At 55.2% G+C, this 18,337-nt stretch overlaps 1 protein-coding gene across 10 annotated transcripts in view; it reads left to right on the plus strand.

Annotated features, from left to right (window-relative positions):
* The window catches only part of ELFN1 (extracellular leucine rich repeat and fibronectin type III domain containing 1), a 73,000-nt gene that overhangs the window by 24,059 nt on the left and 30,604 nt on the right, over window positions 1-18,337 (plus strand). For 5 of the 10 annotated variants that reach the window (XR_013385259.1, XR_013385258.1, XR_013385260.1 and 2 more), the window contains exons 1-2: window positions 1,184-1,313; window positions 13,668-13,829. The gene's annotated coding sequence lies outside the window, so the exon portion shown is untranslated. Of the gene's footprint in view, window positions 1-1,183; window positions 1,314-13,667; window positions 13,830-18,337 lie in introns of those variants that run through there. The other 5 variants (XM_077907532.1, XM_077907534.1, XM_077907533.1 and 2 more) reach the window with 1 other exon arrangement.

Genomic DNA, 18,337 nt, shown 5'->3' on the forward strand with positions numbered 1-18,337 from the left:
CGGGCTGAGGTCCTTCCCTCTGCCTCACGTCCACTCACTGTCCATCCTGGAGTGGTGCTTCCCTCTCCTCAGGTGGGCCGGAGGGCCCCGTGGCATGGAGGCAGGGGAGGGGATGGCACTGGGGAGGGTTGTGGGTTGGGGTGTGTCTGAGTGCAGCTGAGGAGGAGGCAGCCCAGAAACACTGGAGCCGATCAGCGGTGGCCACGGCCATCATGGTCCAGATGGGGGAGGTTGCATTGCATGAGCTTCTCCTCATTGTGTGCTGGATGCAGAGCACATGCCAGCCTGCAGCTAGCTGGAGGGCAGGGCTCCACGGGCAGAGGAGTTTTCCGGACTCTTGAGACCCTCCTCCCCCACCTCCACCCCTCACCCTCCCCAGCTCTGGAACTTTCTGAGGGCTCAGCGACCTTGCACCAGTTAACTCCTTTGTCTGAGCTTCTGTCTCTTTAATTGGACATGAGAGAAGCTTCTTGAATCCCTATTCTGGAGTAGTGGGATTGAAGGAGAGTAAAAGTAGGCATCCTTCCTTCTCAGGCTCTGGAGGGGACGGCGGTCAAGCCTGTGTGTGTGTGTGTGTGTGTGTATGTGTGTGTGTGTACAGCCCATGTGCACCCATGTGGACATCTCAGCAGTGGCCCTGGCTCCATAGGAGTGCAGATAGGTGTGCCCACATGCACCCCCCCACCCGTCCCCATGGCAACCCCAGGCGCAGAGCAGGTGTCTGGGAGACCCGAATCAGTGCTGACAGGTGGGGCCCACGTGACAAGCTCCCCAGAGGCAGCCGAGCCAATCAGGGCCCCTGGGCTGAGGCTTCAGGAAGAAGTGAAGGGGCTTCCCGATTCCCAGCCAGGAGCCCTGTTGGCAGTTTTGTCCCGCTTTGGGGAAAGGGAAACTGAGGCCAGCTTTGGCGGTGAGGACCTGGCTGGCCCAGGCAGCCGTGGGCACCCCCCTTCCCTTCTGGAGGGAGCGGGATCGCCCACACCCACCTCCGGCTCCCACCCTTGGAACTCCCTCATCTTAAGGCCGAGTTCTGCCTCTGCCAAGCGGCTTCCCTGCTTCCTTTGCCATTTGGCTAATTGTCCAAGACCTTTGCTGCAGGAGCAAGGCGGCGGGCTCCGCTCCTCCCCTTCTGCCCTGAAGTCATCGGCTCAGCTGGCAGGGTTCCCATGGCAACAGTGGTGCCGTCACAAAGGGCCTGGAGGATGGAGGGGGGTGGGCCAGGCTTGTGGAGGGGATTCCTGGCTTCTCCGTCACCCATAGGCATGAGCTCTGCCCCTGGAAGTGGGTCCCAAGCTTTGTCCTGCTGCCTGGAGGTGGGAAACCACCCCCCCACCCCCCTTCCTCCTGCACAGGTGCACCTGCCTGCCTGGAGGCAGGGACTCTTGCAGGAATGATGCCTCGTCACCGCCCCTGGCCATCCCAGCTGCTCTTGGCAAGCTTAGACCGGCTTTGAGGGCAGCTGGCCACACACCTGACCCACTGGGGTCCCTTGATGCCACCCTGGTGGCTGACCCTGCAGGGCTGGAGGCGTTGGAAACTGCTCTTGAGTTTCTTGGGTTCATTGGACCTGGCCTAAGAATCATTCCTGGAAAAAAACAAACCCTTTCTGCCAGACTCTTGTCTCCCTGACCCCAGCCATCAACGAGCCAGGGTGTGGCTGCTACCCGAGGCGTGACCACGCAGTGCTTCGGCCGCCTGCTCCCCATGGGAAAGTACAGCACTGTAGAAGCCCTTGTGGGTCTGTGTCCCTTCCTTCTCAATCTGTGCCATGACATGTTATAGATCCTCGTTGTCATGAAGGCCATCAGAGTCCTGTACACCCACTTGGTCTGCACAGGGAGGGACTGGCCCCCTGACTTTAGAACCCACTGCCCAGCCAGGCCAGGCCTGTGATGAGTCTGCTCTTGCTCAGTGGATCCAGATTCTTCTGCTGACTCCAGTGCCCAAAACCTTTGCTGCCTCCAGGCCTGTGAACCCTGGGAGGCTCTGTCCAAAGGGAGGGGGACCCACCGGCTCTGTCCAGACCCCTCCCAAAGCCAGCCCACATCCTCTCCCCTGGGTCATGGACCGAGGTGTAGGGGCAGGAGCAAGCTCATTGACTGGGGCCTAGGCCAGACCTTGACTGGGGGCAGAGGAGCACATGCAGCCCCCTGTCCATGGCCCCTGCTTTTAAATCCTGGCTGCTGTTGGCTTAGCTGATCCCCACTCATTCATCCACAAATATTCCCTCAGCAAAACTTGTGGCCTACTTCATGCCAGGCCTGCAGGTTGCATGACAAAATCCATGCTCTCATGAGGTGTACGTCTGTTGAGCACCTACTGTGTACAAAGCCCTGTGCTAGTGTGGACCCTCAGACACAGTCACGGAGGAGAGGGGTGTGGTTCCTGCCCTTACGGAGTTGATAGTCAGTGGGTGTGACATGAGTGAGCAAAGAAATGCTGGAGTGACCAGGCTCTGCAAAGTGGCCTGGGCAGGAGATCTACTGGCATCCATCGGGTTCCTCCTTTACGTGAGGTAGCCTGGAAAGGCTTCTTGGAGGAGGTGGCATTGAGGTGACTGGTCTAGACCGGTCTCTGAGGCCAAGCCCCCTGCCAGTCAGTTTGAGATCCTGGAGAAGCCACTTCTCTCCGTGACCTGGACTTGCTGGCAGTGTGGGGAGAATGTGCTTTAAGCTAGGGAGAAGGGATGGGTGGCCCTCTTCCTGGGGCAGAGAGGAGAGATGCTGAGTCAGGCTCCAGAGGGGGTGGGGGCAGGGTCTGAGGCCCACATTGCCACCCCCGGAACACAGGTGAGGTTGCAGACAATCCTAGGATGGCTGCTGCTCATGGCCCCTCCTCCCCTGCTGGGGGCTGTCGGGGCTGTTAGGGGAGCATGCAGGACAGAGACCAGCCCCAGCCTCTCCAAGCTCCCACTACCCTTCCACAAGCTGGAACAAAGGATGGAGATGGGCCTGGGGGTGTGGGGTGTGTGGGGTTTGAGTGCCTGTCCTGGCTGCCTTCCCCCTGGCCTTGGGGTCTACGGGGCTGTTTTCTCATCTATCAGAAGGGTTCACAGTATGAGGACAGTTGGCTCTGGAACACATGTGTGAAAATCAGTATCTGCTGAATTTTTTTTTTTTTTTTTTTTTTAGATTTTATTTATTCATTCATGAGAGACACAGAGGGAAAGGCAGAGACACAGGCAGAGGGAGAAGCAGGCTCCCTGCAGGGAGCCTGATGGGAGACTCCATCCCAGGATGCCAAGATCCTGCCCTGAGCCCAAGGTGGACACTCAACCACTGAGCCAGCCAGGTGTCCTAGTATCTGCCAAATTTGAAATATTTCCCATGTGACTTCAGGCCTTTCAGGGGTGTCCTCCAGCCATACCCATTCTTCTGGGAATATGTAAGACATGTGCCACCTTCAGCATACTCACTTGTGGATCTGGGAACAGGGGCGCCAGGGGCAACCCATGGGCCTCCCCTGCCAGGCACCACATCCCATGGGGAGGCAGCCTGCCTAACACGGGCTGGTGAGCAGGGTGAGAAGTGGGGAGCACAGCAAATTATTCCCCGCACCTCAGTTCTGCCCCCTATAGAATGAGTCTAAAGACAGGCCTCCCCTCCTAGGTCAGGGTGGTGGTAAGTGAGAAATAAGGCGTGGGGGGTAGTCAGGGCCTCCTAAGCAGTCATCACCCTCAGTGCTAGCCTGGAGGTCAGCTTGGAGGTGGAGGGAAGAGAGGCACCCAGGCTGGGTGGACGTGGGTTGGGGTCTAGGCTTCCTGCAAGCACCTGCTCCGGGCTTTCCTTGAGGTTTTGTATCCATCTCCGTACCTCCTTCTGTTGTGCCTGCAATGCAATATCTCACCAAAGTTTTAGCCAATTAGAGTCTGAGGGGACCTCAACCTCATTTCAGCAAACAAGCAAATTCCAAACCTCATTTTCCTGTTTCTAATAAGCACGTATCAAATTTACGGTGCTTACATCCCCCTCGTGAGGCGAATGCCTTCTGGGGATTCCTGCCTCTGTTTGCCGCAATTTCTCTTCCCTGCTTGCCCCCCGGGCTCCCTCTGGCTTTGCTCCGCAGATCTGCGTGCACGTTGGTTGTCAGTCCTCGGGAGGAAGGCTGGAGCCTGGGGCGAGGGTCCGGTGGCCATCCTGAGCTGCAGTGGCTGGTCAGCATAAACACAGACTTTTTATTGGCCAGCATTTAAATATATATAATAGTCTATTATTGTTTTTTTTTTTTATTTTGAAAACTGTCTCTGTATTTCTTCCCCGAAGGGGGTATGGAGATGCTGCAAGGTGCAGAAAGAAGCCGTGGGTCTGCCACAGTGTGGAGCACATTGCCACTTTAGAGAATTTCCTTCTGGTCTTTTTTCCTTTTGAGACGAATGTTTGTTATGGAGTTGGTGTCCATCACCCCTTAAAAAAAAAAAAAACAGGGACGCCTGGGGGGCTCAGTGGTTGAGTGTCTGCCTCTGGCTCAGGGTGTGATCCCGGGGTCCTGGGATCGAGTCCTGCATTGAGCTCCCCGCAGGGAGCCTGCTTCTCCCTCTGCCTGTGTCTCTGCCTCTCTCTGTGTGTCTCTCATAAGTAAATAAATAAAATCTTTAAAAAACAAAACAAAACAAAAAACGCCCAAATGTGTAAGAAATTGAAACGTAGGCTACATACAGAAAAGTTGCCAAACTGCAGGTTACCACCGAGCCGAGCGCATTTCCCACAAGGTCTAACCGGCACCCAAGTCCAGAGCGGAACAGCTGGCGCCCCCTCCTCATGCCTCTCGGGGCCAGCGCCCTCCCGGGCTTCACAGCGTTGTTCTGTCCATGTCTGCACACCTGCGTACACAGAGCCGTGTGTTACATGGTCTGTCTGGCTTCTCGTGCTGAGCGGTTTGCTGGTGAGGCTCCCTCTCCCGGTGGTTGGATGTGGCGTGCTGCGTCTTCACCACTGTGTAGTATTCCTGGGCACAGAGACCCCCCCTCTGGGAAGAAGCAGCTTTTCTCCTGCTGCTGCTGCTGGACACCTGGGCAGCAGGTGACTGGTGACTTTGGGCTGCCCTGAATGGTGCTGCTACAAGAACCTCCCTGACCGTGTGAGGGGAGTCGATATGTGTTTGGATCTCTGTCTGGGAACACACTTGTCAGATCCGATTGTTTACTGATCCTGAGCGACTTCCAAGTTGCAAAATATTCATCAGCATTACCAAAATGACGGTGCAGTATTCGGTAAGGGTGTGCAACAATAGATGTAGTCATTCTCCTGCTATTGAGCACGTCGACTGCTTCCCCCTCCACTTTTTTTTTTTTCTTTTCTACATTAAGTGACTATGGAAATCTTTGGCTAGACATTTTTTCCCCCTCTTTGGGGTTATTTTCTTACAATCGTTTCTTAGGAGGAAGCCTATTGGCTCAAGGGCATGGGCTTGGCTTTCCTCCCACGGCCCGGTTGATTGTTTTTACAATTGTGAGATGTAACTCACAGTAAGTACAGGAGAATACAGAAACACTGTATATGAGGAATAGACGGGATCATCATTGAGTGGATGCCGTGTGACCACGGTCAGCCCCCCGGAGCCCCCGCCCCCAGAGCTCCTCCCTGATCACAGCCCTGTTTATTCCCGAGCAAGGCAGCCAGCATCCCCAGACGATTTATGCTGGGTCGGCATGTTTTTGACATTTATATACATAGAACCATTGCAAACATCGTATTTTCTACGACGATAGTCGACAGTATTTGGGGAGGATTTATCCAGCATCAGGAGGTGGGGCTCCTTCATCTTCGTTGCCGTAGAGTGTTCTGCTCCACACCTGGATCGGGGCCGTTCCCTGGTTGGGGCTGTGATGAACCTCTCCGGGTCTCTTCTGCTGCTCGTGTGCCCGCGTGGAAGGTTTACACCCGGGGAAGGGATCACCACTGTCGGGGTGTGCGGCTTCCTACCACCCAGTGCGGCGGTGAAACGTTGTGCCCCAGTGCAGAGGACGAGAGTCACACCTTCGCTAACACAAGGTGTCGCCAGGCTTTCGAAGCTTCTCCACCTTCATGAATGTGGTTTGGTTTTTTTTGGCTGTTTGGATGTCCTCATTTGTGAAAATGCCATTTCAAGACCTCCCCCCATTTTGTTTTTGGGGTGTCTGTATTTTCTTCATTAATTTGTAGGCATTCATAGATTCCGAGTGAGATAGCTTTCTCTCCAAGTAGAAGGAAGATATCCACCTTGTAACATTTGTGGCTTGTGGTTTTATTCTTTGTAGAGTATATTTTTAAGAGCAGAAACTCTTCATTTGTATGTTGTAGTATTTATCAGTACATTCTGTGTGGGTAAATAGGAAGAAGTCCTTGCCTGCCTCCAGGTCATCAAATGTTTCTGTGTCTTCTGAAATATATAGTTCTTCTTTTCCTTTTAGGTCTGTGATCAACCTGGGATTGAGTTTGTGTGTGGTGTGAGGTTGGGGTTCAAGTTCACTTTTCTCCCACACACAATTTAATTTATTGGCATCTCCTCCTTTCCATACTCTGCCTCCTTTGTCATATCAAGGGCTAATTCCTAGGTCATTTTCTGAGTTTTCTGCTTTGATCCTTGGGTTCATTTGTCCAATCTTGTACCAAGATCACACTATCTCAATCACTGCAGCTGCATAATAAATTATAATTATCTGATAGAGTGAAACCCCGACTCAACAGAGTTATTTACGGCTATAACTCCAAGAATCAGCTTGTGAAGTTCCATGCAAAGAAAAAAATCTTCTGGGATTTTGATTGCAATTGCAGTGAATCTATAGATCAATTTGCAGTGTTGACTTTTTAATAAATGTTTATTTTCTACTTACTGCAGATGTATACAAATCCAGTCCATGTTTGTGTATGGATTTTATCTCCAGCGCTCTAAGCAAGCTCTCTTATCCATTACTGTATTTATACATTCTTTGGGATTTTTTTTATGTACACAATTATAGCACCTGTGAATAGCTACAGTGTTGTTTCTTTGTTTTGTTTCTAAAGTGTATCATTTTAATTTCTTTTTCCTGTCTTACTATAATGGACAAGACCACTAGTAGCCTGTTGAACAGAAGTGTTGGTAGCAGTGTTGGTCGCAGGCATCCTTGTGGTGGTCTTGATCCCGAAGGAAAAGTTCTAGTTTTCCATTTGGCAAGTTGTCTGCTGCAAGCTGTGCTCATTTTAAAAGCTTCCGATCTGTTTTGCCAGGTGACTCCAAAAGATTTGTTTCACCATAACCTTACCAGCACTGGGTATTATCTTTAGAGATTTTTTTTTTTTTTGGGAGGGGGTGGATATTGCGTTTAGATCATTATTTCTTTGATGAGCCTAAATGGTATCTCACTGTATCTTTTTTAAATGTGGATTTTCCTGATTATGCAAGAGGTAGAACATTGTCCCACATACTCATCAACCACCTGTGTTTTGTCCTATGTGTCTGTTCCTCTCTCCATTTGTTGATACATTGTTGGTGTCTCCCTAACGAATTTGAATGAGTCCTTTACATAATGAAGATAGGTGTCATTTCCCTGTCACATTTGCTACAAATGAGTTCCCCTGTATATTATATATCTTTTAATTTTTGTTATTTTTTTTTTATGTTCCTCTTCCTTATTTTTATATGGTCAAATCGGCCTCTTTTCTTTTACAATTTATTCTATTCCTCCCGAGCTTGGAAAGCTTGTCTCCCTCCTGAGGACTGATAAGTATTGAATTCTGTTTTCATCTAGCTTTTTTTATGGCTTAATATTTCATATTTAACTGTTTACTCCATCTGGAATTTGTGAGGCTGTGGGGTGTGAAGCTAGGAGTTAATTGCTCCTCACAGCTTACCAGGGGAAGGGGCCTCATTTGCACTTCCAAGTCTCAGGGCTCCGGCTTCCCCACATCTAGGCTGAGTGGGAAGAGATTAAAGGGAGGAGGGAAGTAGCATTGTGTGCAGCCAGCACTGGGACTGTGGAGCTGTAATTACCATCGGACGGTCCTGTTAGCTGCCTCTGCCTGACTTTAAGTCCAACACAGAGCTGTTAGCCCAGCTGAGGAATATCCTAGGGCAAATCTCTTAATGTAATTGGGACTCAGTTTCCTCATCTGCAAAGTAGGAGTCAGACTGGGAGTATATGTGTCAGGGTGCATCCTGCACAAAGCAAGAGTTCGGGCAGACCCGGCACGGATCCTGGCTCATCTGTGTGACCTTGGGCAAGTGACGTCACTTCTAACTCTGAGTCTCAGTTTCTCCATCTGGAAACCAAGAATGATAACACTGTAGTTCCTCCCTGGTGGGGCTTTGGGAACGTGTGCATGGTCCTTAGTCCTCCAGCAGCCAGGTCCTGCACGGTTATTGTCTTTGCTGGTGTGATCATTATTCAGAAGAAGGTGGCGAGGAGGTTTCCCGTGTGGTCTCTGGCTAGGACCCTGGCCTGGCCGTGATGGCATGTAGGGCCCCCTCTTCTCCCAGCTCTGAGGGCGTGGGGGGCATGCAGCTGTGGGGGGATGGGCACATGGAGCCCAGGCCCTCGCTTCCTGACCAAGACAGAAGGACTGGCATTGGCCTGCAGACCTCAGTCGCACTCACACACCGTGCCCGCCATACACACTGTGTCACGCATACACATAGCCACATGCACGTATCACAGACACACTCAGATATACAAACGCCTACACAGAAACACACAACTAGACGCACCACCGCAGTCACGTATAGACTCAAGGATCAGGAACACATACACTCTCATGCACAGTCAGCACCGAGGAGCAGAGACTGCACACACGGGCACATGCACATACACACATGCATGTGCACACACACACGTGTGCGCGTGTGCACACACACACTAATACACAGCACTGAGGAGCAGAGACACTAGGCCCAGCACATGTAAGCACACACACACGTGTGCACATGTGCATATGCACGTACACATATGCGTGCACACACACACACACTCATCTGACTGGCAGAGCTGCGTGCCAGGCCACATGGTTTTCAGCTCTCCCGCCTGCCCCCACCATGCCTGAGCCTCGTCCCTGCAGACCAGGGCCCCTCCCCAGGCAGCACCCCCAGCCTGTCTGAGTTGCTTCCACACCTGCTGCACTGCACGGTCATGGCCAGGCTCCTAGTCTCTGGAGCATCAGTGTTTGAGGTGCTCCTGCTGGCCCCCACCCCCCTGGCCCCTCCTCACCTCTGGGCAGTCACTTTGACAGGGGTGGGAACCTGGGGCAGAGCAAGGACACAGAGCCTGTGGGGAGAGGCCTGTGAGCCTTATCCACCCCGAGGGTAGTGAAAGCCTATCTAGCTCCCTCCAAGTGGGTCAGCACACGCTCGGTGGTGTCACCCAGGCCTGGGACCCACATGGGACCTACTCCATGTGCCTGACCCACCACCCAGAGCCTTGCAAGGGCAGGCAGAGGAGGGGTCCATTAGCTTCCATCAAGACCCTTGGCACATAGCTAACCCTGACCACCCCCGCAACCCCCACCCTCAGTGGGAAGAGGGGGGAGGCAGAGATTGGGAGGAGTGGAGCAAGGTCACTGGGGGGGGGGCAGAAGTAAGCTCAGAACCTGATGTGGGGCACCCATGTCCCCCGACTGTCCCGGGAAGGCAGCTGGGAAGGGGTCTGCTTGGGATTCTTTTTTTTTTTTTTTTTTAAAGATTTTATTTATTTATTCATGATAGTCACAGAGAGAGAGAGAGAGAAGCAGAGACACAGGCAGAGGGAGAAGCGGGCTCCATGCAGGGAGCCCGATGTGGGATTCGATCCCGGGTCTCCAGGATCGCGCCCTGGGCCAAAGGCAGGCGCCAAACCGCTGCGCCACCCAGGGATCCCATCTGCTTGGGATTCTGAGCAAGATCCCGGTAGACCTGGGGGCACCCTTTGGCCTGCCTGCCTAGCCTTCGCCGCTTGCTCCGTGGTTCTCCCCTGAGTTGGGGGACTCTCCCCCCTCCCTGCCCCCTGCCCCAATTCTACCTCCATGGGTCCACTGAGACCTGCTGGAGTTCCTGGCCCCAGTACGAGCAGCCCTGCCTAGCTCATCAGGTTGTTTGGGAGGTAACATTGGATTTGAATCACCAATGGTAAGGATCCAGCCGTGGGTAGATCTGGGAGGAAGCCTAAACAAGAGGATACCTGTGCAAAGGTCCTGAGTTGGCCACACGATGCGGGAGGAGGAGGGATGTGTTGGAGAATGGAAAGGCAGAGGAGTGGTCAAAGGACAGAGCCTGGAGGAGTGAATGGTACAGCCTGAGGTTGGCAGGTGGTGTGGGGGCCCCCAGCAGAGCCCCAGAGCACCCAGCAGCACTCCCATTTCCCAGGTGGGGTCCTGGCTCCTTAGTCAAGAGGCCAGGCCAGGTAGTCAGGAAAGTCACCCTGAGGTCAGGAGTCCTCCTGCTCCCTGGGGTCTCCCCTACCCAGGCTTGGTGGGTAGTGGGTGACGGATGGGATGGAGACTCAGGATGCCCCGCGGGTGGGGCAGGCACAGCTGTGGGGAGGCCGAGCTGCTGGCATCAGCAGGAGCCCCTCCTCCTTACCTCGCTAAACAATCATTGCACAAAATATGCAAATGGTATAATTACTGTTATTTGTTTTGCTGATATAAGTGTTTGAAATGCAAATGTCAAGTTTGGGCGCATTCACTTTCCCCACCCTCACCCTGACGTTTGCAAGTCTACGTTGAGCCCTGGAAGGAGGAGGAGGATTTGGGGCACCCCTCCCATCTCCTCCTCTAGGGCCACTGCTTCCCCACAGCTGCTGCCTCTGCAGCCTGAGGGGCACCCGGAATGGTGTGGGGGCCGGGCCCCCTTCCCAGCCATGCATGGGGACACCTGACAAGGGAGACCTCACATCCTCCTCCCCTCCTCGCTGTGTGATCTGGGGCCAGGTATACTTGGCCTCTGGGAACCTCAGTTTACCTGTCTGTGTAATGGGATCTACCAGCCTCAGGCTGTGGCATGTCTGATCCCAGAGGCAATTCTATCCATGGGTTTGGGCCTCAGTTTCCTATCTGTAAAAATCCTGCGTGGGTGTACTCCCATCCATCACATGGGGACTTAGGGTTCCTGGATGATTTTTGGGGTCCTAGTGCACGCCCAGATGTCATAGACACAAGGTGTGTGTGCATTTTCCAGGGTGAGTCTTCACCTTCGACCCTTCCAGCATAGGTGGTGTCTGAGGTTTTGGGTCTCCCTGGCCTGTGGGTTCAGACAAGCCTGGGCTGTGACCCAGGGGAATGCTCACCATCATCCCCATTCTACAGAAGGGAAACTGAGGCACGGCCTGCTGGGGCTTGTCGAAGTCTCACCCATGAGCGTGTTGCTCAGAGGCCAGCTCTGTCTGCTGCCTGGTTCCTTCCTGGCTGCTCCCTGTGCTACGAGACCAGAGCAGGCCAGCTCCTCCTTTCTGGCCTTGTGCATGCTGTTCCCCTGGAACTTCTCCTGATCCTCCTGCACCTCACAGCTCCCTAGGGCAGAGAGGCCTTGTGTGTCAGATCACCAGCTTCACCCGAACCCCGCCTGCCACAGAGCCTGCACTGTGGATGAGGAGCTTGAACCCATGCATTTCCAGCATTGCAGGTGCCATCTCAAAGCTCTCAAGCCAACTCGGTTCCAGTAAGAGCTCAGCCCCAGAGAGGAGAGGCTTCCTGCCAGGCCCTGCAGGTCAACAGGAGCTGGGGGCTTGTGTGGGGGATGGCACCAGAGAGCTGCTCTGGGTTGGGCCGATAAGGGCAAGAGAGGTGTGATCCAGAGGCAGGTGAGTTGGAGTGGCCCACGGGCTACATGCCAGCCTGGCAGTCCCCTCTGGGGTCAGCCCCTCCGGGCCGTGTGCTGGCGGCTGCAGGGCAGCACGCAGAGTGCTGGATTCAAGCTCAGGTCCGACCAGAGCAGGCGTGTGAGGAGAGTGGAGAGTGTGTATGCATGCATATGTGTGCATGCACGTGTACACATGTGTGAGCATGCACGTGTGGTCAGTGGGTCTGCGGATGGTGCTCACGGACGGTGGAAGCACCAGGCCGGACACCGAGCCCTCAGTTCCTAGAACACAGCCCACCAGCAGGCCCAGAGGGACCTCAGTGCTCCCCTGGTTCCTGCTCACACACACGGTGGCCTGGGCTCACGTCCCACCTTTGGACAGCTTTGCTGTGAAGTCTGAGAGTGGCTGGAAACCCGAGTCCTGGCCCTGCCTGTGGCCAGCTGAGACTGCAGCCACACCCTGTGGTTCTGGGGTGGTTTCCTCATGTATGATTTGGGATTCTTTGTAAAGCTGCATATTCCTGTTCCTCTGGGGCTTCGCTAGGTGAGGCTTGGATCCTTGTAGCAGCTGGGGAGGCAGTTTTCAGGGCTCCCAGGACCCCGGCGAGGAGAGCAGGCACTGGCCGGGTGGGCAGCTGGGAGAGGGCACTCCAGGCGGGTGAGCAGTGTGGGCAAAGGCCCAGGGGCGGGAGGGAAGAGGCGTCCTGATGCCTGGGCTGCGTCTCAGCCTGGAAGCCTCCTCCAGGGTCGGTGGCGGGTGCAGAGATTCTGAGCGCTCTCTTTTTTTCCAATTACCTTTTCTAAGGCAGGTTTGGCCTTATTAGCATATTCAAATGCAGCCCATTATTATTTCAATTAGCTGTTAGGTAATTAGCTCTAATTGATGAGCATTCCCCCCACCTCCCCACATATTTTTTGGTTATTTACATCCGCCTCTAAGCCACAATTTCAGGTAATTACGTGCCACTCACACAGCCATTAGCGTGTGTGCGCACACGCGTGCGCGTGCCCGCACACACACACACACACACACACACTCTCCCTCACATGGCGGGTTCATTCTCACCTTTTAATTCCCTCTCCCCACTCAGGAGCCTGGGGAGTTCTGGGGGGGCATGTGTGCAGCTGGAGCAAGGGGACCCTGCTGGCTCCTGCCCAGGTCCTCCCAAGGGTACCGCTTGGCCTGCAGGGCCACCAGAGCCCCCTTGTCCTGAAGATGCCACCTCCTCTGGGCAGCTCTCCTCCCCCCTCCCAGTGGTGGCATCATGGCACCAGGCGTCTGAACATTGTGTCTTTGCTGTGTGGCCTGGGAAGCAGATACCCTTCTCTGCCTCCACTTCCCTGTCTGTGAAATGGGGACCAGTGGGTGGGAGTGAGGGAGAGTAAGGTGGTGCATCCAGGTCCTCGGCAGGCACCCTGCTCGTGGCTGCTGGGGTGGCTCCAGGGACGGAAGGGAGGAGTGAGTGATCCAACCTATGGGCTGGTGGGGGACCCAATTGTGGGCTGGCGTGCAGGCTGCAGAGCGGGCTTCCTGGCTGATGCCCTCTGGCGTCGGTGGTCTGGTCTGGAATCCTCACCCTCTGCTCCCCAGCAAAGATGCTCTTGGGGTGGAGGTGGCGGCCTGCAGGGAGAGACCTTGCCTTTGCTTAGCCCACCTCAATGGGGGGGGGTCAAGGGAAGCAGAGCCAATCCCCCCCAACACCTGGGTCACAGCAGGGGCGGGAGGTGAGCTGGCACCGTCTGTCCTGCTGAAATCACTGACATGTGCGTCCTTGTGTGTCAGGGAGCGCAGCCTCCCCACTGTGCTTGTGGAGGTTAGCTCTTGAGCAGCGGTGCACGCAGGATGGATGTCCCCCTGGCTCTGGCACGTGGGATCTCCCCAAAGCCATGATGGCTACAGGCCCATTCCCTCCTTACCAGCTTCTCCTTCTGTCCCGATGCAGTGGCAGCTGCCTGGGTGACCGTGTGTCCTCCATTCCGTCTGGACCTGTATTATTCCTCTGGGCCCTGGAATGTGGAGAAGATGTGCATGACCCCTGCAGGCAGGAATCCAGCAGCCAGTGCTTCTCTGACGTACCAGCTCACTGGCAGGCCCTGACCCAAAGGTAAGGGGTGCTCTGGCCATCGGATGCTGTCAGCATGGGGGGAGAGCCAGTCCTGACAACCTTACACAGGTGTGCTGGGGTCACCTCACAGGCCTGGAAGGAGAGGGGGGCTGCGGAACGGCTCCCCATCCCCTAATCCCCCACATGTCCCTGTGGGGAGGGACTGCCTGTCTGATGCGGTATGTGGGCTGAGGAATGGGTTGCTGCGGTGTGTAACCAGAGGGGTCAGGGGATTGGGGCTCAGGGCCAATCCGCCAACCTCCCCTGATGAGTAGGGGTTCTGAGTGGGTTTCATCTTCCACCACCTTACAGAGGTAGGTGCGTGCTGCGTGCTTGCACTGTGTGTTGTATACCATGTGTACCACGTAAGTTACGTTAAATGGACTTACGCTGTACGTTTGAAAAACAGGGTCTAATATGAAAAAGAATGATCCAGAATACTGAATAGAGTACGTCGGTGGGGAAAGGGTCTCGAGGCAGCCGTCCCAGTGGCACACCGGATGTCCTCGTGGCCCAGCCGTGCTGTGCCTGCTGGCGTGGTATTTTCCGCAGTACTGTTGGGAGTCCCAGACATCCTCTCCTCCCCCCCATGCCTTGGAATCCGCCAGGCCACAGGTCCTTCACGCAGGTCTGGGACTGACTTTCAGTTTGCAAACCTGTCTCCAGTACAGGTGCATAACTGTGGAGGTGGCTTGTGTGGTGAAGCTCGGTTGTCCTATGGCGCGCGACCAGCAGGAGGTGCTGTCAATGACGCAGCGCATTGAAATGGGGGTGGGCGGTGGGGCGGGGGTTAGGGTTTGCATTTTTGCAATACATTGGTTGCCTGCTGCGTTCAGGCATCATGACTGTGATGCCGAGGCTCTTCCAATTCTGACCGTGAGAGGAGGATGCATCTGGGAATCACGGGGCTGTCCTTCATTACATGGAGGAGCGGAGACTACTTCTAGAACTTCCAAAGGCATCCTGCTGGGGGTCAGATGGCTCCCCAGGCTTCTCCGTGGCTTTAGCGGGAGGCGTCCAGGAGGAGACCATGAAGGGCTGTCCCGAGGATGGAGGAGAGCCCACCACAAGATGAGCAGGGTGTTCCAGGCAGAGATCCAGCCGGGGAAGGAGATCTGAGATGGGACAAGCTCTGTGCGTGTGAGGTTCAGAGGGACACCCGTGTGGCTGGAACTTGTGGGCGTGGAGGGGTGGGGCAGGCGGGGTTGGAGGGCTGAGTGGGGCCAGGTCACAGGGCCGGTTACTGTTGCTGTTCCTCCAGGTGTCCATGGGGTGCCTGCCATTTGCCAGACCCTGGACAGTGTGGTGCTAGAGACTCTCATCTCTCTAGGAGCACCAAGTCTAGAAAGGGGAGAGTGTGAGGATGCCTGGCTCATTCTGTACGATGGCCCTGTCCCTTCAGCTGACATCAAGAAAGTCTGGGGTGAGGCGCTAGTTCTGACCCATCACTACCAGTCATACCATGGGACAGTGAACAGCACCTGCCCCTCTGTAGGTCTCAGTTTCCCTGTCTGAAACATGAGTGAGGGTGTCCCCAAGGACAGTCCTGAAGAATGTCTCCTGAGGCTAAGAGTCACTGAGAGGGCAGGGTGGATGGTCTGGGGTCAGGACTGGCTCTGACTGTGGCGGTACCCAGAGACCCACACAGCAGTGTGGTGGGCCACCACCGGCCGACAGGACCCCTCAGAGGCCCAGGGCTGCAGCAGAGCACCGGTGGCCAGGGCTGGGCTGGGCGGACTTGGTGGTGCTGACCCCGGGTCATGGGCTCGGGAGTGAGGGTGCAGGATGGCACCGGCCAGCCAGAACAAGGGCTTTGGCTGAGACTCCTGGCAACAGCCCCTCTGTGTGTTTGCCTAGGACACTGTCTCGGAGGGGACAGGTCCACCTGTCCTTGGGGTGATGTTGGTGTCAGGCAGACCCCATTCTGCTGATTTTTGGTGTAGTGCTGCAGGTCACGTAGCACCTCTGATCTGTTTCTTTTCTGTAAAGTGGAGGTAGTAATCTCTCCCAGAAGGCAGGCAGTCAGTGGGACGTGCACGTTGCTCGGCCTACAGTAGGCACCAAGGAATGGTGGTGGTGTTTCCCCCCTCTGAGCAGGAGACGGCAGTCTCTGGTCTGTCATCTCAGAGAAGCACTAGTTCTTTCCCTCCTGGAGGCACCCGTCCTCCGCAGCCCAGGCTCAGGCTTACCGTCACCCCGTCACCCCGGACCCAAACGTCTCCATCCCCGCCCTCCCTTCCTCCCTCCCTCGGGGCTGCGTGTTCCGCCCATCAGCCTGCGGAGCCTGGCAGGTGGCAGACACTGAATGAGTGTTTGCTGAATGGATGGATGGATGTTTCCCGGCCTGGCCCACCTAGGTGGCAGGTGGCAGAGCAGATGGCCCGAGGCTCCTGCAGGGTCTGGCAGAGGAGTGTGGACACCACAGCAGCTCTCCAGGAACGTGGGTGCTGGGCGCAGTGTTTCCGAGATCCCCTACAGACAGAATGTTTTGTCATGCGGTGACTTGAACTTTCTCGGTTCTATTCCTGCCTGCCTCCTCCTCTGTTTCCTGGTCCTGAGGCCTCGTCCCTGGAAGTTGCTTTTGCTGAAGCAGTGACTAAGAGGCCAGAAGGAACCTTCTGTGTGTTCTGATGACCCCAGGTGACCTGCTGGCCCTGGCCCAGCCCTTGGCCAGCCCCGTGTTCAGCACCAGGGCCAGAGCCACAGCCTGGCCCTTCCTGGGCCTGTGGGTGCAGAGGGAGGCCTGCTGGGGAGACGGGGGTCTGGGGGTCTGGGCAGAGCTGGAGTCCAGCCTCCTCTGTAAGACTCCCACCCCCACTCAGGTCTGTTTTCTTCTCTGGGAAGTGGGGGGTGATGCTTCCCCAGCAGGGCTGACATGGCTTATGGGGCACTGGCCCAAGGCCACCCACCTTCCCCTCCTGCACGTCCTGCCCCTCCCCCAGCCTTCCAGCAGACACCCCACCCCTCCCCCACCTCTCCAAGAGCAGAGTTATTTATCTGCCGGATGGTGACAGGCGGCAGTGACTGGAGTTAGAGCTGCTGTCCAGAGATCAGCTGGCGGCTGCAGAGCAAACAGCCCGAGCTAATTAGCAAAAGGTCACTCCAGCTGCTGGAGCCCCCCGCTTTTGAAGTCAGGCCTCACGAGGCGGGCTGGAAGGAACCCGGGACTTTGAGTTAGTGGCTTGGTTACCAGGACAGCTTCAAACCCCTGCCCACAGCTCATTGCCTGACTGCCCAACCCACGCGTCCAAGGCTTTGCTTAGAGACTCCTGGCGCCCGGGATCCAGCCATCCGCCCCGGCCCCAGGCCGGACGGATGACTGGAGACACTCAGCCCCCAGCCTTAACCTTGCCGGCCTCCCCCATGGTGCCCGGGGGGCAGACTGTCCCCCATACAACAGCAGAAGTATGGGGCTGGGCAGGAGCCACCCACGTGCCCCCATGTTCCCTCTGACTGTTCTTACCGTTTTTCTTTAAGTAAATTCACTTTTAAAAAACTTAAATAAATACATTTATTTAAAAGGGAAGCTTTATAGCACTACTACAAATGGAAAACAAGCCTCCTTTGCCATAAATAGAATTCATAATCATAAAAATAAATTCAGTGGAAACAAAACAACGTTATTAAATTCTGGTTGGATGCCGTAGCCCAGGGGAGGCTCGGAGCCCAAGGCCTGCTGTTGCTTTATTAAAACGAGAGAACAGCGAGTGTGCAGAGGTGTTCAACACTTAGCAGCCCCAATCTGAGACTTTCTTTTTGATGTAGTCAGAAGCACTGAAAAGAATTAAAGTGAAGGTAACTTTCTAATAGGAGTCTTCAGCATTATTTTATGCTGCATCAGCTAGGGATTCAGTTTGGCTCCATGAGACAGAGACGGAGTGTCCTGAGATTGGGCCCCACTAGGGGGTTCATTTCTTTCATGTAAATAGGGTGGCAGTGGTGCACAGCCCAAGGAAGTTGTCAACCATCTGAACTCCATGTAGACTGCGTCTCTGACATGCTTAGCATCTGTCCTCATGGTCTCGAGATGGCAGCGGCACCTCCAGCCGTTGTATCTGCATCCCGGTCAGGAAAAGTGGTGGTGACGAAGAGAAAGGAATATGCTGGCTAAGTCAGCTCCTTGTTATCAGGAAGATCACAGTGGGCACTTGAGCCTGTGTTCTCGCCCGCTATGGTCCACTGCTGCCTCATGGATGGTTCTCATTAACAGGATGGTTCACCTGTTTGCTGCATGTTTACTTGGTGTCCACTGTTTTCCAGGCCATAGAGCCTGGCCGTGAGGTCACAGGCTGGCATCTGTGGGAAGAGTCACCACCCATCCCAGGACACCCTCCTGGGCCTCCTTCCTGCCCCCCACACCTAGTTCCTGCTGCTCACAGTGGGTCCAGCTCAGGGTGGACCCTGCCTTGGCTCCACTTCCCCTCTCCGAAGACCGAGGCTACCCTCACCACCTGTGTATGTAGGGGAGAGGCGGGAGGGAGCCAGGGTCAAGCTGCCTACCTCTGGGC

The sequence above is a fragment of the Canis aureus genome, chromosome 8 (genome assembly GCF_053574225.1).
Source record: "Canis aureus isolate CA01 chromosome 8, VMU_Caureus_v.1.0, whole genome shotgun sequence".
Taxonomy (NCBI): Eukaryota; Metazoa; Chordata; class Mammalia; order Carnivora; family Canidae; genus Canis; species Canis aureus.